The sequence below is a fragment of the Mobula hypostoma genome, chromosome 9 (genome assembly GCF_963921235.1).
Source record: "Mobula hypostoma chromosome 9, sMobHyp1.1, whole genome shotgun sequence".
Lineage (NCBI taxonomy): Eukaryota > Metazoa > Chordata > Chondrichthyes > Myliobatiformes > Myliobatidae > Mobula > Mobula hypostoma.
Window position 1 is genome coordinate 98,600,444 of NC_086105.1, and position 23,012 is coordinate 98,623,455.

The window sequence follows — 23,012 nt, forward strand, 5'->3', positions numbered from 1 at the left end:
GGCAGCAGTGAGAAAGGAGCATGTCCTGGGTGGTGTGGGTCCCTGATGATAGATGCTGCTTTCCTGCGGCAATGGTTCAGGTAGATGTGCTCAGTGGTGGGAAGGGTTTCAGTCGTGACGGTCTGGGCTGTATCCATCACTTTTCGTAGGATTTTCCGTTCAAGGACATTGGTATTTCCATACCAGGCTGTGATGCAGCCAGCCAATGTACATCCACTACATTTCTATAAAAATTTGTCAAGGTTTTATCTCTCTTGCACCATCTCCTAAGGATGTAGAGGCACTGCCATGTTTTCTCCATAACTGTCGGGCCCAGGACAGGTCCTCTGAAATAATAACACAGAGGAATTCAAAGTTGCTGACCCTCTCTACCTCTGATCCTCCAGTGAGGACTGGCTCATGGACCTCTGGTTTCTCCTCCTGAAGTCAATAATCAGCTCTTTGCTCTTGTTGACATTGAGAAAGATGCTGTTGCTCTGGCACCACTCAGCCAGATTTTCAATCTCCCTCCTATATGCTGATTTGTCACTATCTTTGACTCAGCCAAAGACAGTGGTGTCATCGGCAAACTAGAATATGGCATTGGAGCTGTGCTTAGCCACGCAGTCATAAGTGCAAAGTGAGTAGAACAGGGACTAAGCACAGAGTCTTTCGGTGCAGCTGTGTTGATGGAGATCATGGAGAAGATGTCATTGCCAATCCAAACTGACTGGAGTTTGCAAGTGAGGAAATTGAGGATCCAATTGAACAAGTAGGTATTGAGGCCAAGGCCTTGAAGTTTTTTTTGATTAGTTTTGAGGAGATGATGGTATTGAATGCCAAGCTATAGTCGACTAAGAGTAACACACATCAAAGTTGCTGGTGAACGCAGCAGGCCAGGCAGCATCTGTAGGAAGAGGTGCAGTTGACGTTTCAGGCTGAGACGGAGTCCTGACGAAGGGTCTCGGCCTGAAACGTCGACTGCACCTCTTCCTACAGATGCTGCCTGGCCTGCTGCGTTCACCAGCAACTTTGATGTGTGTTGCTTGAATTTCCAGCATCTGCAGAATTCCTGTTGTTTGTCGATTAAGAGTATCCTGATGTAGGAATCTTTGCCATCCAGATGTTCCAGATTGTCAATGAGATGGTATCTGCTGCAGGCCTGTTGTGCCAGTAGGCAAATTGGAGCAGATCCAAGTTGTTTCTCAGGCAGGAGTTGATACGTTTCATTGCCAACTTCTCAAAACACTTCATCACTGTGGATGTAAGCGCATCTGGGTGATAGTCATTGAGACAGGTCACCACCCTGTTCTTAGGCGCCGGTATAATTGAAGCTTGCTTGAAGCAGGTGGGTACCTCAGCCTGCCGAAGTGAGAGGTTAAAGATCTCAGTGAACACTCCAGCCAGTTGATCAACACAGGTCTTTAGTACTTGGCCTGGCCTGGTACCCCGTCTGTGCCGGATTCTTTTCCTGCGTTCACCCTCCTAAAGGCTGCGCACACATCAGCCTCATAGACTGAAATCACAGGATCTTCGAGGGCTGTGGTTGTTCATGATGGTTCTCCATGTTCTGTGGTCAAAGCGAGCATAGACGGCATTGAGCTCATCTGGAAGCGAAGCGCTGTCGTCGCCTGTGCCAGTTGATTATGTTCAATCCCTGCCAGAACTTTCACACAGCCTTCATTGATTCAGTTTTAGTCCGGAATTGCCACTTCACCTGTGAGATGGAACACAGCCGAGTTCACCCACTCAGATCAATTCCGTAGCTGCTGCCCTGCCTCCCACAACCACCTCTTGGTTATCCTAATCTCTGGAGCTTTTCCCTTTAGCCTCTGCCTGTACGCTGCCGGGAGATGGACAGCCAAGTGATCAGGTTTATCAAAATGTGGTCTACGCTTGGAATGGTTGGCATTCCTTACCTTAGTATAACAGTGGTCTAGTGTGTTGGGACCTCTGGTGCCACAGGTTATATGCTGATGGTAACTGGGCAGGGTTTTCTTCAGACAAGCCTGGTTGAAGTCTGCCTATGATGTGAAATGAGTCAGGATGGACTATTTCTTGTTTGGAGACGGCATCATACAGTATCTCAAGCGCTTGATTATAGTTGGCCACTGGTGGTATGTAAACTGTGGTCAGGATTATGGAGGAGAACTCTCTAAGTAAATAGAATGGACAGCATTTGACCATTAGGTGCTCGAGGTCAGGGAACAAGAGTATGACAAAACCTCCAAACCAAGCACCACTATGAGTTGATCATGAAATACACACCTCCACCTTTTGCCTTTTCCTAATTGGCATTTCAGTCCATCCCGTGAATCAAGAAGCTTATGGGTTCGATTGCCATATCTGGAGTGATGGGAGTAAGCTGTGTCTCGGTCAAACATAGGACACAACAATGTCTCATTTCCTTCCGATACAGCAATCTCGCCATCGGGTCCTCAGTTAGTGATTGCACGTTTGCCAGCAGGATAATGTGTGGAAGATGACTCATCCACCTGTGTTTCAGCCTGGCTTGGAGTCAACCCCCCACGCACCCTCCTGCCTTGCTTCCGGTCATGACTATGAACTTGCGTCCGCGTAATGTGGCATACTGCTTTGTTTGCCAAGTTCTTCATAAGATCTGCAGATTATAAAGCTGATTTAATTTACATTGCTTAAAGGGAAATTGCATGCTGCAGATTGCAGTGAGAGTAATTCAAAAGAGGTATATTTAGAATTATTGTACATAGCCCGCAGAACGTCGTCACGGTTCACCAGTGCCATCTTGGCTTCTGTGAGGGACCTGCAGATAGGAAGGAGGGTGCCTGAGGGTGTCCCTTCCACCATTTCGGCTGGGCTTACACAAGTTTCTGATGAATGGACCAAAGGTGCTCAATGCCATCCCAAATGCTCTTTTTCACTTCGAATGGTTTGGAGATTGAGGTCCTGAGAATCAATGGGAATGCTGAAGTTTTTCCAAGAAGATTTTGAGAACATTCTTGTTTGGAGAATATGGAATTTCCCCAAATTAGAGAATATGGGGAACTTCTCTATTTCACCAATATTAGGGGAAAGTTAAGAGACAGTTAAGCTCCTTTGTGTAATGTGCTACATGATGTCTGGCCTACAAGGAAATATGTAGAAGGCCAGGATATACAAATTAAAAGGAAACAAATGAAAGAAAAGGGGAGAAGGATGTCAAGCAAAAAAGCATAAACTCCCGATGGTCTCCTGGTGAAGGGTCTCGACCTGAAACATCGACTCTTTACTCTTTTCCATAGATGCTGCCTGGCCTGCTGAGTTCCTCCGGCATTGTTTGTGTGTGTGTAAGTCCTCATATAAACAAGAAAGGAATTCAGTATCGGCCTCTTCAAGTTATTGCATGCCCGGACGATAAATGATGTGTTTCGCCTCAGCTTATTTTGGTTCTCGTTGTAACAGTACAGGAAAGAGCTTAGGAGGATTAAAGAGCCAGGAAAGTGATGCGATCTGAGTGCAGCTGCTGTGCCCAGCAATGCCCAGCAATGCCCAGCAATGTCCAGCAATGCCCAGCAATGTCCAGCAATGCCCAGCAATGCCCAGCAATGTCCAGCAATGTCTAGACACAACTTGGAACAGGATGTCTGTTTTGAGAGACTGGTATCAGGTACACAAGCACCATTGCCTCCACTGAGAAGCCTACAAAGTGGATTTAAAGCCTTAATGCCTGGGCATGAGATTTGTTGCAAGTTTGGTGTCTTGATCTTCAAATAATTGATTTTGGCTGAAGTCTGTGCTGATGCTCAGAAACAATGAAGAACTTCATTCTCGATGTCCACCTTCACTGAGAGATGGCTACCAAGGTACGTGGTCCACGTATACTAGGATCTTGCAATGTATTTTCTTTGTTGGAAGGCAGTGTTATGAGATAGGTGGGGATTTCTGGTTGATAGAGGACCTTTGTTTTGTAATATCCTGGATTCTGCACCAGTAAATGTTTAAAATCTGATTACGTAGTGACCGCAGTATAGTCAAGTCATTGTTTATACTTAATTCACTTCCCTTTATTCTATAATCTTTTCATGTGGGCCCTTGCCATCTGCCATTTTATTGCTTTGCTTCCTATCTTCAACGAAACTGATAATTTGATGAAAAATTAACAGACCTACTTTGTTGCTGAATTTACGAGGTGAAGTGGGAAACTACCTTGATGTAAATGAGAAAGAAGCCATTCCTTTATTCCTCCCAATACATCAGCCGATGAAGTACATGTGATGTAGCCACACCATGAAGCCAATATGTGCCCAGAATTTGCAACTGGTGATGTAATATTGACCAAATCATTTGTGTTAATCATGTTATATGCCATTGGTCAGGTCTCCACTGCTTTGAATGACTGTTTTACATTCATCTGAGAGAACAAGCAGAATGCCTGTTTAAGACACAGCACCTGAAAAAGCGCAACAGTCCTCAGGAGGCTAAAGAAATGCAGCATGTCTCCATTGACCCTTTTTATCAGTAAGTTCTATTCTCCTTACTGCAATTCTGGTCTCCTTAATTGGGGAAGGATATATCAGCTTTGGAGGCAGCGCAGAGAAGGCTCACCGGGTTGATCCCAGTGATGAGGGAGTTAGACTTTGAGGTGAGATTGCTGGAATTCAGAAAAATGAGAGGAGATCTGATAGAAATATAAATTGTGAAAGGGATAGTTAAGATAGAGGCAGGAAAGGTGATTCCACTGGTAGGTGAGACTGGAACTAGGAGACAGCCTCAAGATTTGGGGGAGTAGATTTTGGGCTGAGACGAGGAGTAACTGCTTTTCCCAGAGAGTGGTGAATCTGCCCAATGAAATAGTGGAGACTACCTCAATAAATATATTTAAGACAAGGCTGGATAGATTTTTGCATAGTAGGGGAATTAAGAGTTATGGGGAGAAGGCAGGTAGGTGGAGATGAGGCCACGGCCAGATCAGCCGTGATCTTACTGAATGGTGGAGCAGGCTCCATCGGCCAGATGGCCTACTCCTGCTCCTATTTTTTATGTTATCGATGTATTCTATCTGGGAGCAAAACAACTTGATGCGGCAACTGCTCCAGGCGCGTGACCATAAGAAACTGAGAGAATTGTGGATGGGAAGCTACAGACTCTGGTTTATACTACCCACTGCCTTAGTAAAACAGACAGCATCATCAAAGACCCACCCACCCAGGGCTTTCTCTCTTCTCCCCTCTCCTGTTGGGCAGAAGATACAAAAGGCTGAAAGCACGTATCACACACTTCAAGGACAGCTTGTTTTCTCACTTTGGAATGGACCTCTTGTACAATAAGATGGGGCTTTTGACTCCTGACAACCTACTTTGTTATGATCTTACACCTTATCATTTACCAGCACGGCACTTTTCTCGGTAGCTTTCACACTTTATTCTGCCTTACTATTTTGCCTTAATCTACCGCAATGCACTATGTAATGATTAGATCTGTATGCAAAACAGGTCTTTCTCTGTATTTTAGTACATGTAACAATAATAAACCAATTCCAAAACCCTCAGGTAGGCATTGCAACATGACCCTTGACTTCCTCACTGCAAGACCACAGTTTGTATGGATTAGAAATGTCACCTCCTCCTCACTGACCTTCAACACTGGCACACCTCAAGGATGTATGCCTAGTCCACTGCTCTGCTCTCTCAATGCCCACAATTGTTTGGCTAGGCACAGTTCGAACATCCTCTATAAATTTGCCAACAACACCACTATTGTTGGCAGAATATCAGATGGTGACTAGGAGGCGTACAGAAGTGAGATAGATCAGCCAGTTGAGTGGTGTCACAACAACAACCTAGCACTCAACGTCAGTAAAACCAAGAAATTGATTGTTGACTTCATGAAAGGGGAAGTTGAGGGAACACCCAGTAGTACTCATCAGAAGTGGAAGGGATGAGCACTTTCAAGTTTTTGGGTGTCAATATCTCTGAGGATCTATCATGGGCCCAATATATTGATATGATTACAAAGAAAGCACGACAATGGCTATATTTCATGAGGAATTTGAGGAAAATTGGTATATCACCAAAGACACTCGCAAATATCTACAGATGTATCATGGAGAGCTTTCTAACTGGTTACTTTACTAACTAGAATGGAGGGGCCACTGCACAGGATCAGAAAAAGCTGCAGGAAGTTGTAAATTCAGCCTACTCCATCATGGGCACTGCCTCCCCAGCATTCAAAAGGCAATGCCTGAGAAAGGGGGCATCCATCATTGAGGACTCCCGTCATCCAGGACATGTCCTCTTCTCATTACTACCATCGAGGAGGAGGTACAGGTGCCTGAAGAGACACACTCAATGTTTTGGAAACAATTTCTTCTCCTCCACTAATAAATTTCTGAATGAAAAATGAACCCATGAACACTACCTCATTATTTTTTTCCTCTCTTTGTGCACTGTTTATTTAATTTACTTCTTTTAAAATTCTGTATGTACATTTATTGTAATGTATAGGTTCTATTATTATGTATTGCAATGTGCTGCTGCCACAGAACATCAAATTTCACAACATACGACCGGGTCTCTGGCACTGATCTAGTGCTGTTGCTCAGAAGAGCAGAGAGGGGACGAGGACTGCAGCATTGACTGGAGACTCTTTAGTCAGAGAAATAGAGACCAGGTTCTGTGGGCGTGATAGAAACACCTGGTTGGTACGTTGCCTCCCTGGTGTCAGGATCAGGGATGCCTCAAATTGTGTTGATGGCATTCTCAAAGGTCAGGGTGAACAGCCAGAAGTCTTGGTACATATTGGCACCAATGACATAGGTAGACAAGGTGAGGAGGTCCTGAAGGTCGTTTTAGGGAGCTAGGTAAAAAGCTGAGAAATAGGACGTCCAGGGTAGTAATCACTGGATTGCTATCTGTGCCGTGTGCCAGTGAGGGTAAGAAAAGGATGATTTGGCAGGTGAATCCGTGGCTGAGGAACTGGTGCAGGGGACAAGGGTTCAGATTTCTGGATCATTGGGATTTTCTCTGGGGAAGGTATGACCTGTACAAAAGGGATGGGTTACACTTGCTTCCGAGGGAGTCCAAAATCCTTGCAGGCAGGTTGGCTAGGGTTGCTTGGGAGGGTTTAAACTAACTTGGCAGGCAGATGGAAAACGGAGTGATAGTGCTGAGGATGAGGTAGCTGGATTACAAACAGGGGCGATGTGTACTGAGACTCCTAGCATGAAGAGGCTGAGATAGAGCAAAATGGCGGTCAACAGGATTGCAATGTAAAAGATGGACAAAATCGAAAAGGGTGAATACAGGGCTGAAAGTTTTATATTTGACTGTGTGCGATATACAGAATAAGGTCGATGAACTTGTAGCAGACTGTGATGTATGACTTTGTAGGCATCACTGAATCATGGCTGAAAGAAGAATATAGCTGGGATCTTAATGTCAAATAATACACATTGTATCGAAAGGACAGGCAGGAAGGCAGAGGGAGCGGCATGGGTCTGGTGGTAAAAAGTGGAATCAAATCACTAGAAAGACGTGATATAGGGTCAGAAGGTGTCGAATCACTGTGGGTAGCACCTAGATACCACAAGGGTAAAAATACACTGATAGGAGTTATATACAGACCCCCAAACAGTAGTAAGGATGTAGTCTATAATGAAAGATAGAAAGTACATGCCAAAAAGGCAATGTTACAATTGTCATGGGAAATTTCAATATGCAGGTAGATTGGGAAAATCAGGTTGGTGCTGGATTCCAAGAGGGGTAATTTCTAGAATGCCTATGAGATGGCTTTTTAAAGCAGCTCGTGGTCGAGCCCACTAGGGGAACAGCTATTCTGGATTGGGTGTTGGGCAATGTAGTGGAATTCATTAGCGAGCTTAAGGTAAAGGAACCCTTAGGGTTAATGATTATAATCTGATCCAATTCCCCCTGTCATTTGAGAAGGAGAAGCTGAAGTTAGATGTATCAGTATTACAGTGGAGAAAAGGGAATTACAGAGGCATAAGAAAGGAGTTGGCCAGAATTGATTGGAAGAGAACACTGGCAGGGATGATGGCAGAGCAACAATGGCTGGAATTTCTGGAAGCAATTCGGAAGGCACAGGATATATATACCCCAAAGAGGAAAAGTACTCTCAAGGCAAGATGACACAACCTTGGGAAGTCAAAGCCAAAGAGAGGCCTATAATAGAGCAAAAATTAGTGGGAAATTTGGAGATTGGGAAATTTGTAAATACCAACAGAAGGCAACTTGAACATTTTTAAGAAAGTAAAGATGGAATATGAAAGTAAGCTAGCCAGTACTGTTAAAAAGGACAGCAAAAGTGTGTTCAGATATATAAAGAGTAAAAGACAGGCGAGACTGGATATCAGACCACTAGAAAACAATGCTAGAGAGGTAGTAATGGGGGACAAAGAAATTGTGGGTGGACTGAATAAATATTTTGCATCAGTCTTCACTGTGGAAGACACTAGCAGTATGGTGGAAATTCCAGGTGTTAGGGGTCATGAAGTGTGTGAAGTTACCATTACTAGAGAGAAGGTTCTTGGGAAACTGAAAGGCCTGAAGGTAGCTAAGTCACCTGGACCAGATGGTGTATATCCCAGAGTTCTGAAAGAGAAGGCTGAAGCGATTATGGAGGCATTAGTAATAATCTTTCAAGAATCATTGGGTTCTAGAATGGTTCCAAAAGACTAGAAAATTGCAAGTGTTACTCCACTCTTCATGAAGGGAGAGAGACAGAGGAAAGGAAATTACAGGCCAGTTAGTCTAACCTCAGTGGTGGGAAAGATGTTAGAGTTAATTGTTAAGGATGTGGTTTTGGGGTACTTGAAGGCACATGATAAAATAGGCCATAGTCAGCAAGGTTTCCTCAAGGGAAAGTCTTGTCTGATAAATCTGTTGGAATTCTTTGTAGAAATAACAAGCAGGATAGACAAAGGAGAATCACTTGATGTTGTGTACTTGGACTTTCAGAAGGCCTTTGACAAGGTGCCACACATGAGGCTACTTAACAAACTATGAGCCCATGGTATTACAGGAAAGATTCTAGCACAGATAAAGCAGTGGCTGATTGGCAGGAGGCAAAGAGTGGGAATAAAGGAAGACTTTTCTGATGGGCTGCCGGTGACTAGTGGTGCTCCACAGGGATCTGTGTTGGGACCGATTCTTTTTATGTTATATGTCAATGATTTGGATGATGGAATTTGAAGGATTTGCTGTAAAGTTTGCGGACAATACAAAGATAGGTGGAGAGGCAGGTAGTATTGAGGAAGTTGAGAGGCTACAGAAGGACTTGGATAAATTAGAAAAATGGGCAAAGAAGTGCCAGATGGAATACAGTGTTTGGAAGTGCAGTTTGGTAGAAGAAATGAAAGGGTTGACTATTTTCTAGAAAATACAAAAATCTGAGGTGCAAAGGGATTTGGGAGTCCTTGTGCAGGATTCCCAAAAGGTTAATTTGCAGGTTGTGTCTGTGGTAAGGAAGGCAAATGTGATGTGAGCATTCATTTTAGGACAACTAGAATACAAACAAAAGGATGTAATGTTGAGACTTTATAAAGCACTGGTGAGGCCTCACTTAGACAATTGTGACCAGTTTTGGGCCCCTTAACTTAGAAAGGACATGCTGAAACTGGAGAAGGTTCAGAAAAAGTTCACGAAAATGATTCCAGGATTAAACAGCTTGTCATATGAAGAGTGTCTGATGGCTCTGGGCCTATATTCACTGGAATTCAGAAGAATGAGGGGTGACCTAATTGAAACCTACTGAATGGTGAAAGGCCTTGATAGAGTGGATGTAGAGAGGATGTTTCCTATGGTGGGAGAGTCTAAGACCAGAGGACACTGCCTCAGAATAGAGGGGTGTCCTTTTAGAACAGAGATGAGGAAGAATTTCTTTAGCCAGACAGCGGTGAATCTGTGGAATTCTTTGCCACAGGCAGCTGAGGAGGCCAAATCTTTATATTTAAGGTGGAGGTTGATAGATTCTTGATTGGTCAGGGCATGACGGGATATAGGGAGAAGGCAGAAGATTGGGGCTGAAAGGAAAACTGGATCAGCCATGATGAAATGTCGGAGCAGGCTCGATGGGCCAAATGGCCTAATTCTGCTCCTATATCTTATGGTCTTATGGTCTTAAAAATTACTGCAAATTACAAACTATAAAAAAATAAAAAGAATAAAACAAGAGGATTAGTGAGGCAGTGTCTGTGGATTATTCATAATTCTGATGGTGAAGGGCAAGAAGCCGTTCCTAAAATGTTGATTGTGGGTCTTCAGGCTCCTGCATCTCCTCCCCAATGGATGCCACCTTCTTGAGGCATCACCTCTTGGAGATGTCCTTCATGGTAGGGACATTTGTGTCCGTGATGGAGCTGGTTGAATCTGCAACCATCTGCAGTCTCTTTCGATCCAGCACTTTGAAGGCTTTAAACCAGTGACACAACCAGTCAGAATGCTCCCCAAGGTATATCTGTTGAAATTTGCTGGAGTATTTGCTGACATACCAAATCTCCTCAAACTCCAAACGAAGTATAGCCGCTGGCCTGTCTTTGTGTTGTGCTCAGGATAGATCCTCTGAGATTCTGATACCCAGGAACTCAAAGCTGTTCACCCTTTGACCACTGACCTCTCAACGGGGACTGGTGTAGTTTCACCTGACTTCCCCTTCCTGAAATTCACAATGAATTCCTTGTTCCTGCTGATGCTGAGTACAAGATTGTTGCTGCGACACCACTCAACCATCCAATCTGTCTCCCTGCTGTTCACCTCCTCATTGCCATTTGAGACAACAGCGGCGTCATCGGTGAATTTACAGATGGCATTTGAGCTGTGCCTAGCCACACAATCATAAGTTTAGAGAGAGTAGAGCAGTGCACTGTATTAGAATGCATTGATTTGATGATACGATGAATGTTCAGAAATATAGTCCACATGGTTTTGTCAAAGGCAGGTCATGCCTTATGAGCCTGATTGAACTTTTTGAGGATGTGACGAAACACAGTGATGAAGGTAGAGCCATAGATGTAGTGTATATGGATTTCAGCAAGGCATTTGATAAGGTACCCCATGCAAGGCTTATTGAGAAAGTAAGGAGGCATGGGATCCAAGGGGACATCGCTTTGTGGATCCAGAACTGGTTTGCCCACAGAAAGCAAAGAGTGGTTGTAGACGGGTCATATTCTGCATGGAGGTCGGTGACCAGTGGTGTGCCTCAGGGATCTGTTCTGGGACCTCTACTCTTTGTGATTTTTATAAATGACCTGGATGAGGAAGTGGAGGGATGGGTAGTAAATTTGTTGATGACACAAAGGTTGGGGGTGTTGTGGATAGTGTGGAGGGCTGTCAGAGGTTACAGCGGGACATTGATAGGATGCAAAAAGCTGGGCTGAGAAGTGGCAAATGGAATTCAACCCAGGTAAGTTTGAGGTGGTTCATTTTGGTAGGACAAATATGATGGCAGAATATAGTATTAATGGTAAGACTCTTGGCAGTGTAGAGGATCAGAGGGATCTTGGGGTCAGAGTCCATAGGACACTCAAAGCAGCTGCGCAGGTTGACTCTGTGGTTAAGGCAGCATACAGTGCATTGGCCTTCATCAATTGTGGGATTGAGTTCAAGAGCTGAGGGGTAATGTTGCAGCTATATAGGACCCTGGTCAAACCCCACTTGGAGTACTGTGCTCAGTTCTGGTCGTCTCACTACAGGAAGGACGTGGAAACCATAGAAAGAGTGCAGAGGAGATTTAAAAGGATGTTGCCTGGACTGGGGAGCATGCCTTATGAGAATAGGTTGAGTGAACTCGGCCTTTTCTTCTTGGAGCGATGGAGGATGAGAGGTGGCCTGATACAGGTGTACAGGATAATGAGAGGCATTGATCGTGTGGATAGTCAGAGGCTTTTTCCCTGGGCTGAAATGGCTACCATAAGAGGGCATAGTTTTAAGATGCTTGGAAATAGGTACAGAGGAGATGTCAGGGGTAAGTTTTTTACGCCGAGAGTGGTGAGTGCGTGGAATGGGCTGCCGGCGGCAGTGGTGGAGGTGGAAACGATAGGGTCTTTTAAGAGACTCCTGGATCGGTACATGGAGCTTAGAAAAGTAGAGGGCTATGGGCAAGCCTAGGTAGTTCTAAGGTAAGGACATGTTCGGCACAGCTTTGTGGGCCGAAGGGCCTGTATTTTGCCGTAGATTTTCTATGTTTCTATGTTTCTTTGATATGGTGATTTCATTTATTTGTTTGTGTCTTTAATTCATTGTACCTATTGTACATGTTATTCTGAATAATATATACATTTGAAATGGAAAAATCCACTTTGTTGCCTTGTTTCTGCTGATTTAAAATATTTAAGATATTTTCCAGCTACATTCTGTAATGTAGGGGCTGCATTGTTGTACATTCTTCAATTTTAAAAAAAACATTATTTTTTCCAGACTGTGTGCATTAGGCTGGCATTATATATGAACACAATGGAAAATCCACCAGAAAGTGGAACAAGTCAATCACTCAAAGGAGACTGATTGACTAAGCTGGAATGTTGTTTCTTTCACCCTCCAGCTTCTAAATCAAGCACTGGAAAACGGATTGCACCACTCCATGTGTTTTTCCTGCTCTAATTTCTATGGGTGTGTCCACATTCTGGGAATGCAATGCCTGACTGCACAGCTTGCAAATATCTGCTCATACATGTTACACATTATTCTCTTGGCAGTCAGCTTCAGCAGGAAAAGAACTGGGAGATGATCAGAAATCACAAATGAAACCCCCGACAATCCCCAAATTGTAGAAAGGAAATTAACAATTTCAGTTGGGCTGGTTCCTGGCTGTAGGAGGCTACTTCAAAGTTCATTAATTATCAAAGTATGTATACTATATACATACCTTGAGATTCATCTCCTTACAGGCACCCGCAAAAACACGGAAACTCAATAGAACCCATTAAAAAAGACAGTCACACACCCAATGTGCAGGCAAAAAAACAAGCCGTGAAAATAATAAAAGTAAGCAAATAGCACTGGGAAGGGAAGTGAGACACAGCAGCATCCAATTCAGGGGCCTGTTCGCTGAAGGCCTAGGCTCAGTTCAGCGCAGGGATGAGTAACCCTCACAGAGCAGCGAGCTGAACCAGCCTGTCTCCTGTCTCTGGCCCCGGCACCCTGACCTTTGCAATCAGGCCCGGCGTTTAAATTGTCCAGACCTCGAGCTGGTCCTTGTGCTCAGACCTGGACCTTGCTGCCTCAGCACGCTCTCGGACCCCGGGCCCAACTGCCTTGATTTGACCTGTAATGGACCTTTCCAATTCGGCCCGGCACGCAAATCAATCAAACTTGCTCTCGGGCCAGGGCTCCACCTCAACTCTGCCTTGCCTCGGGTTTGCCACAACGAGTCACCTCCAAGTCCACTCCAGAAATGGCCAAACATTGGCTCATTCTCCACTCTCATGCCCGGGCCAAGCCGCCTCGACTTAGCCTGTGCACACTACACTACAACCATCTTGCACCTTCAGGACTTCAATTCACACCACAAAAATGGCAGGTTGTACGGGTTCAAATCCAAAATGGAAATTACAGGCTATTGATTGCAATTGTAGCTGAATAGTCCATCTGTGCTCTTCTCTGAGCTTTCTCTGCACATCTATCTTAACATGGCATCTTAGGTCACACACTGAGAGCTAAGTTTGTCTGTGGGCAAGCAGATGACCCATCCTGTTCAAGGTACTGAGCAGGCTAGATTTATTGTTCAAAATAGACATAATAAGCCTTTAAAAATATGAAGAAATTTAATCTAAACCTACGTTAGGGACCAACAGCAAAACAAAGGTGTTGGTCCACATCCATTGGTCTCTCAACGTTGCCACGCAACTTGATAGGGTGGTTAAGAAGAAGTATGGTGTGTTGTCCTTCAGTAGTTGGGGGATTGAGTTCAAGAGCAGCAAATTAATGTTGCAACTCTATAAAGCTCTGGTTAAACCACACTTGGAGTATTGTGCTCAGTTCTGGTCATTTCATTATAGGGAGGATGTGGACACTTTAGAGAGTGGGCAGAGGAAAGTTACCAGGATGCCACCTGGTTTGGCGAAGGAGGATGAGAGGTGACTAGGTAGAGATGTACAACATGATAAGAGTCACAGACTGAGTGGATGGAAAGAGACTTTTACCCAAGCTGGAAATGGCTAATACAAGGGGGCATGATTTTAACGTGATTGGAGGAAAGGATAGCAGGGATAGGCTTTTTCCATTGAGAGTGGGGGAGATTCAACCAAGAGGACACGAGTTGAGAGTTAAAGGGCAAAAGTTTAGGGGTAACATGAGGGGGAACTTCTTTACTCAGAGAGTGGTAGCTGTGTGGAACGAGCTTCCAGCAGAAGTGGTTGAGGCAGGTTCGATGTTGTCATTTAAAGTTAAATTGGATAGGTATATGGACAGGAAAGGAATGGAGGGTTATGGGCTGAGTACAGGTCGGTGGGGCTAGGTGAGAGTAAGTGTTCGGCACAGACTAGAAGGGCCAAGATGGCCTGTTTCTGTGCTGTAATTGTTATATGATTATATGATATCAGGGGTAGGTTATATGATATCAGAGGTAGGTTTTTTTACACAGAAAGTGGTAAGTGCGTGGAAGGCCCTGTCAGGGGAGATGATAAAGGCAGATATATTAGGGACGTTTAAGAGGCTCCTTGACAGGCATATGGAATGATAGAAAAATGAAGGACTATGTGGGAGGGAAGGGTCAGATTGATCTTAGAGTTGGTTGAATGTGATGTAATAGTGAGACTTTCCCCTTATCTTAGAAAGGATGTGCTGACATTGGAGACTGTTCAAAGGGGATTCACCACAATGATTCCAGGACTGAATGGCTTGTCATGTGAAGAGCGTTTTGATGGACTTGGGCCTGTATTCACTAGAATTCAAAAGAATGAAGAGAGACCTAATTGAAACTTATCGAATGTTGAAAGGCCTCGATAGAGTGGATGTGGAGAGGATGTTTCCTATGGTGAGAGAGTCTAAGACCAGAGGACACAGCCTCAGAATAGAGGGGTGTCCTTTAAGAACGGAAGTGAGGAGGAATTTCTTCAGCCAGATAATGGTGAATCTGTGGAATTCTTTGCCACGGGCAGCTGTGGAGGACAAATCTGTATGTATATTTAAGGCAGAAGTTGATTGATATTTGATTGGTCAGGGCATGAAGGGATTCAGGTTGAAGGCAGGAGACTGGGGCTGAGAGGAAAATTGGATCAGTGATAATGAAATGGCAGAGCAGACTTGATGGGCTAAATAGCTCATCTCATAGCAATTCTGCTCCTATATCTTATGGTTTTATGGTCTTAAAAGCTCAGTACAACATAATGGGCCAAAGGGCCTATACTCTGCTGTAAGGTTTTATGTTCTATGTTCCAACTCCAATGATAAACATAAGACGTGTAAGAGTAACTTGGCAGTAACCCTTTTCTCATTTCTCTGAAATAATTCAGCATGTTATGTCATTTCTGAGAAACAAGATGCCTTAATTGTAGTAAGGCAGGACACAGCTGTTAAACAGAGCATAACAAGCAAAAAATACTGGCAGCCAGCCAATGTCCCACTGAAAGACAAATATTCACAACATAAACCCTAGAAACATGGTTTAGATAACATTTGAGAAGCTAAACAATGTGAAGCCAGTGTGTATGACGCTTGTACTAATCAGAAAGTAAGCGGTAATTTCAAATGGAGTGATCAATAATCAAGGTATTAATATTGGCTAATCAATAACTATACATATAACCAAAAGTTTCAGAAGTGCCATAAGCAAGAAGCAACTAAAGGAGGACAGATTCTAATGAGACTCAGAACAGACTGGGACAAATAGAGTGCGTAGTGCTCCATAAGGGCAGAGGGAAGGCTACCAACTCTACTTGTTGGTTATGTGATTAAGCAGATAAACACTGCTCCTGTGAGATTAGCTGAGAGAATTGAGAATATTTTTAAATGCATCATAATCATGTTTAAGGGAGATTTCAGAATAATATAAAGATATGAATAAACTCTTCTCAGGCTTCCAGCTGGGTACGGGTAACGATTATAACTGACGTGTCAATGACCAACTCTGCCATCTTCTTCTGGAGTCATATACACTGGAAAAGAACTAAATATAAAGATAGGTTTTAGAAATTAAGGCATGAATAGTGGATTGAAGAGCAAACCGATCTGTAACTCCAGACCAAACAAAGTGAACGAAAAGACCAGGTAGAAAAAGGGGAGATTGGAGTGAAGTATGAAACTAAAGGCACTGGAGGAACTCAGCAAATCAGGCTGCATCTGGAGGGTAATGTATAATCTGGATGAAACCTTGCATCAGGACAGGACAGGGTTTCGATCTGAAATGTTGACCCCCACAGATGCTGCCCAACTTGCTGAGCTCCTCCCTGCTCCTGAGTCCAGATTCTGCAATCGCCAGTGTCTGCAGAGTATAAGACTGACTTCTGTGAGGATTATTTGTGATCCCGATAGAGCAGTTGCTCATGAATCATACTTCTAGCCATCATCTCAAGGTTTGCAAGCTGAATTGTCAGAAGTGAACACCTTCTTTGAATTAGATCTGTCTCACACCCATTCACATCATAACTTAGCCAAAGGCAGTCAATGGTACTTGATAAACAATACAAGATGTTATTTGGCATAAAATCATCAGCAGATGTATTCCAGATGACTATGATTTAACATTTGTAAACGTCATAAAGGAGTAGTCCTTGAGAATGTCGATGTGTTATCAGGCTGACAGAAGTGCAAAAGGAAGAGAATTATTTATGTCTATGCATCATGGAAAGCAGGCTCCAACCAATTAAGGAGAAGGGGTGGGTGACCACCAGTCCAGAAAACCACAAAATGTTCCTGAGTTGATCAAATACCATGCCAAATTTCTACCCAGCCTTGCTAGTAAGAAAGTTTTGGAGTTCAAAGTAAATTCATTATCAAAGTACATACACATGTTTCACCAAATACATCGTTGAGAATCATTGTCTTGCAGACATTCACAGTAAATACAAAGAAACAACAAAAAACAAGTAAAAGATTAAAAATAAATAAATAAGCAACAAGTTTCAAGAACATGAGATGAATAGTCCCTGAAAGTGAGTCCATAGGTTGTGGGAACAGTTACAGTGAATGCAAGTGTTACTGGACAATAATTATTGAGGCAGGCCACCATGTTCTTCTTAGGCACCAGTATAACTGAAGCCTGCTTGAAGCAGGTGGGCACCTCAGACAGCCAAAGCAAGAGGTTAAAGATCTCATTGAACACTACAGCCAGTTAATCAGCACAGGTCTTTAATATTTGGCAAGGTACTCCTTCTGGGCCAAATTCTTTCCACGGGTTCACCTTCCTGAAGACACTCTCGTGTCGGCTTCAGAGACGTAAATCAGACCGTCTGTGGAAGATGACTCCATGTTTTGACAGTCAAAGGGAAATTATCTGGGAGCAAAACCGCGTTCTCACCTAGGTTCATACATCAAAGTTGCTGGTGAACACAGCAGGCCAAGCAGCATCTATAGGAAGAGGCGCAGTCGACGTTTCAGGCCGAGACCCTTCGTCAGGACTAACTGAAGGAAGAGTGAGTAAGGGATTTGAAAGTTGGAGGGGGAGGGGGAGATCCAAAATGATAGGAGAAGACAGGAGGGGGAGGGATAGAGCCGAGAGCTGGACAGGTGATTGGCAAAAGGGATACGAGAGGATCATGGGACAGGAGGTCCAGGAAGAAAGACAAGGAAGGGGGGGGACCCAGAGGATGGGCAAGAGGTATATTCAGAGGGACAGAGGGAGAAAAAGGAGAGTGAGAGAAAGAATGTGTGCATAAAAATGAGTAACAGATGGGGTACGAGGGGGAGGTGGGGCCTTAGCGGAAGTTAGAGAAGTCGATGTTCATGCCATCAGGTTGGAGGCTACCCAGACGGAATATAAGGTGTTGTTCCTCCAACCTGAGTGTGGCTTCATCTCCACAGTAGAGGAGGCCGTGGATAGACATGTCAGAATGGGAATGGGATGTGGAATTAAAATGTGTGGCCACTGGGAGATCCTGCTTTCTCTGGCGGACAGAGCGTAGATGTTCAGCAAAGTGGTCTCCCAGTCTGCGTCGGGTCTCACCAATATATAAAAGGCCACATCGGGAGCACCGGACGCAGTATATCACCCCAGTCAACTCTGTCCGCTCTGTACACTCTGTCCGCCAGAGAAAGCAGGATCTCCCAGTGGCCACACATTTTAATTCCACATCCCATTCCCATTCTGACATGTCTGTCCACGGCCTCCTCTACTGCGGAGATGAAGCCACACTCAGGTTGGAGGAACAACACCTTATATTCCGTCTGGGTAGCCTCCAACCTGATGGCATGAACATCGACTTCTCTGACTTCCGCTAAGGCCCCACCTCCCCCTCGTACCCCATCTGTTATTCATTTTTATGCACACATTCTTTCTCTCACTCTCCTTTTTCTCCCTCTGTCCCTCTGAATATACCTCTTGCCCATCCTCTGGGTCACCCCCCCCCGTCTTTCTTCCCGGACCTCCTGTCCCATGATCCTCTCGTATCCCCTTCTGCCTATCACCTGTCCAGCTCTCGGCTCTATCCCTCCCCCTCCTGTCTTCTTCTATCATTTTGGATCTCCCCCTCCCCCTCCAGCTTTCAAATCCCTTACTCACTCTTCCTTCAGTTAGTCCTGACGAAGGGTCTTGGCCTGAAACGTCGACTGCGCCTCCTCCTATAGATGCTGCCTGGCCTGCTGCGTTCACCAGCAACTTTGATGTGTGTTGCTTGAATTTCCAGCATCTGCAGAATTCCTGTTGTTTTCACCTAGGTTATTTGGTTTCGCTTTGTGGGCACGGCTGTCAAGCACCCCTCAGTGTTTCAACTTTGGTCCAGAATTGCCTCTTCCGTGTGAGATGGTCGTACCTTGACCTCGTGTATCTTACTTGATCACCAGACCTCAACGTTACTGGTCTGGTTTCAGAAGCCAACTTTTCTTTAGTGAATTACGGTGACTAAACTTGCTGAGAAGACACACTAGTTACTGATTACAAGTCACTGGTACTGATCTGCTGTTCAAACACTGAGGACAGAGGTGATCCATCCTCCCTCCCATGACCATGACCATGGCTCCATAGCCTCCACGTCAAAATTCAACATCGACGTTGAGCCGACTTCACAAAGAGGCCACGCCATACCTGAAAAGTAAAATTCCTCCTTTACAGGCAGTAGGTGATTTTCCATAAAGATGCCCAATTCTGAGGCAGGCATTAATTGAATGGACTGATTCAAACACAGTCCTGAATTGAAGATGACCTGTGTGCTAACCAAGGCTGCATTAAATGAAGATGCAAAGAGTGATAGCAAAGGAATTACAAAGCAAGATTATGGAAGAACGCCACTCACAACACATGGGTGCAGTGGAAGAGGTTTTGTCTATTAGCCTGGTGTCATTAGAGATGAACAAGACCCAGCCTGCAGGTACACGGTACAGCATGGCTGCAGAACACAGCCTCATAATGCACCACTCCCAGTGCGCAAGTGGGTCAGTTATTGATTATTCTGAGAAAGAATTGGATGGCTTTTTAGTATTGCCTGATAGCTGTTGAAATGGTTTGAAGCAAAGCATTTTTGTCCATGGGTTACCTCAGCGTGCACTGATAGAGGAAATAAAATTTATCTTCACCACACATTGTCTTGCAAAAGGTGTTGAAGGAGATAAGAGTCCATAGTTTGGATTGCGCCATTTGATCAAAGGAACATAAAATACTGTTCTACTGTTTCATCATAGTGTACTATGAGTTGCAATAATGTCTTGGAACGTCCCAGAAACAAGCTGTGAAGTGGCCTTGAACATGTATACACACTCACACACGCACACACACACACTCACACACGCACACTCTTTGGTTGAGCTCTACATATGTCACGTGTCACTAAACTACAAATAGAGGCCCAATGCCGAGCCAGGTCTCAGGTGAACGGACTCATTTAGACATCGATTACGTTTCAGCCTCTACGCTCTGGAATGGACTTGGTTAAAGGTAGAAACCAGCTGAGCACATGTACCTCATTCCATTTCCATCCCTGCATCCCCCAGTCAGGCAGATTGGAGCAAAACCATGCAGACCCTCAACACAAAAACACACACATGCACACACAAGTATCGACGACACACAGACAAACATAAACACAGAGACAAAGACAAAGCTGCAGACACACAAACATGGGCTCACAGATACAAACACACACACACACATATTCAAGTTTAATTCTGAATCAGCGATAATGAATGTTCATGAGTACAGCCAAACAAGTTACCACGGGGTCAAGGAGCTAAAACACATTACCAACAGTCACACACAAGAACACATTCACGGAATAAAAGAGTACCAACGCCCCCACCCCCACCCCCGCGACACTGCAGCCTGATGACCAGTCCTCGTACATACAAGCCAACAAACTCACTTAGAATATCAGAAATGTACAAAGACACACAATACATCGTCCGAAACCCCCAGCACACCGAGGCCATCTGTCGAGCTGCCCCAATGCCCACTAGGAGAATACCACAGCTCAGAGGCCAGTCCTCGCATACACAGGCACAGATAGAATATTAGTAGAGAGACAGCGACACAGAATGTGGATGTATATAACCCACACCTCCCAGCCCACCGAAATCACCTCTCCACCGGCCCCATTGCCCGCTAGGCAATACCGAGGCTTAGTCCTCCCATATACAAGCAGATATAAAATATTAGTAAGACCACAAACAGCCACACACACATATGCATATACACAAAGATGTATACTCACACAGATGCTCAAATACAAGGACACATACTCACTAATGCACATAGACATACACACTCATGCAAACACACGGGCACACGTCATTACTCAATAGAACCGCACGTCAGGAATCCAGCACCACTACAACAGATTGATCTATAAGGAGCAGTGGGCAGTGGAACTGGCACCGCACACCTCAGCTGACCCGGGACCAATCCTGCTTTTGGGTGCTGTGCGGAGTTTCGACACGATCTCCCTGTGACCAGATAGGTTAATTGCTCACTGTATACTGCCCCTGCCGTGGTAGACTCTGATGAGAGTTGGTTGGAATGTGGGAAGAATAGGTGACAAGGAAAAGAGAATGGTTTATCTGTGAGCTGACATGAATCTGATGGGCAGACTGGCCACATTTGTGTCATTAGAAAATATGGGAAGTGTGGAAAATCAGGGGTGATTTTCAGAGTGATAGGGGCATCACTGCCTATAGAATGAGGCAAGATCACTCCAGTGCAACCCCCAGACACTTATCAGCCCTTTGGCAGTTGAAGGCAGTTCAGGTTAATAATCTATTTTCTGCATTACGTGTGAATGACTGGGTGTGTCTGCGAAAATGACTATATCACTCGATACTTCAGCAGTGGGTGAAATTCCTGGAGCAGTAAAAGTGAGCTGCGTCTCATTAACCTGTTCACCAATTAGATAAACTTGATCCTTGTTAAATATTAATTTATATTGCAAGTATTTGAATGATTGCAAAAAAAACTGCTGGAAGAAGTCAGCAGTTCGAGCAGAATCTTTGGAGGAAGAGAGGTAGAGTCATAAAGTCATAGAACTTGGAATGAAGGTCTTCAGCCCAAATGGTCCATTCCAATCAAAATTCCCACCATGTGCCCATGTTCAGACCATATTCTTCTAACCCCTTTCTACAAGGATCAGGGCAATAGTTCCTGATGGTGCCTGACCTGGCGAGCTTCTCCAGCAGTTTGCTATTTGCTCCGGATTCCAGCATCTGCAGTTGCTTGTACCTCCGTGTTGCCGAGTGACGAGGTCATGCAGATGCACTGGGTTCGTGAAGTTCACTATTGCTCCTGTTTACGCAGACTGTGCCTTTAGTGAAGAAGAATGTCACAAGATGACTCAAGGGGGTGTCATCAGATAAAATCACAAGAGTCGACATGGGAGAATTGGGGAGCAGATGAATAATTCACGATCAAATGCTAGGGTTTCAAATGAGGGATGCAACTGATGTCAGGGTGGGTGCCACGTTGGGAGAGGAGGAATCCAACTAGAGATTGCAACAGACGACTGGAGTAGTGCGTACAGTTCTGGTCGCCCCACCATTGGAAGGATGTTGAGGCTTTGGAGAGGGTGCAGAAGAGGTTTACAAGGATGCTGTCTGGCTTAGAGGGCGTGTGCTATCACAAGAGGCTGGATAAACTTGGGTTGTTTTCTCTGGAGCTGAGAGGAGATCTGATAGAGGTTTACAAGATGATGAGGGCAGAGAGCATCTGTTTCCCAGGGTAGAAGGTGCGAGTGGAATCAGAGGGTTAAGTTTTTTACTCAGAGTGGTGTGCGCTGCCTGGTATGGTGGTCGAGGTAAAACATTAGAGGGGTTGGAGGCGTTTGGATAGGCACATGGATGCGAGGAAGATGGAGGGATGTGGACATGGTGTAGGTAGGAGCGATTCGTGTTTGGGTGTTTTTGATTTGCTTGTTAGCTGGGTCAGCACAACATTGTGGGCCGAATGGCCTGCTCCTGTGCCGTGCTGTTCTGTGCTTGTTCTACATCACTGACTTCTGTTTCAACACAACTCAGATCGATGGGAAGTAGTTAGCACTGCTACAAAGCTCCATGATCAATCCTGGCCTCGGGTGGTGTTCGTGTAGAGTTTGCACGTTCTCCTGTGACCGACCACGTGGGCTTCCTCTGGGTGTTACCGTTCCCCCCTCCCCACACCACAAAAGACAGCAATTTGGCCCCAGTATAGATAGGTGGCAAGAGAATGGTGGGCGAGTGGGAGGAAATGGGCTGGCTGGGATTCCTCTGTGAGGCAATGGAATTCATGGGATTTCTCTGAGATCTGGCACATACGCAATGGTCCGAACCATCTTCAGTGTTGTGTAAATAAGGGAATTGTGATTGTGAGTAGCAAGGCGCTATACGGGAGCGGTGTATCGCTCATGGAATAGCCGAGCGTGGAATTCCTCTGTCTGTCCGGACAGTCCTTGAGGGAATTGACTTAAAACAAAGGCTCAGGAGGTGTTGGTCCGGAGTGAATCATTTGCATTA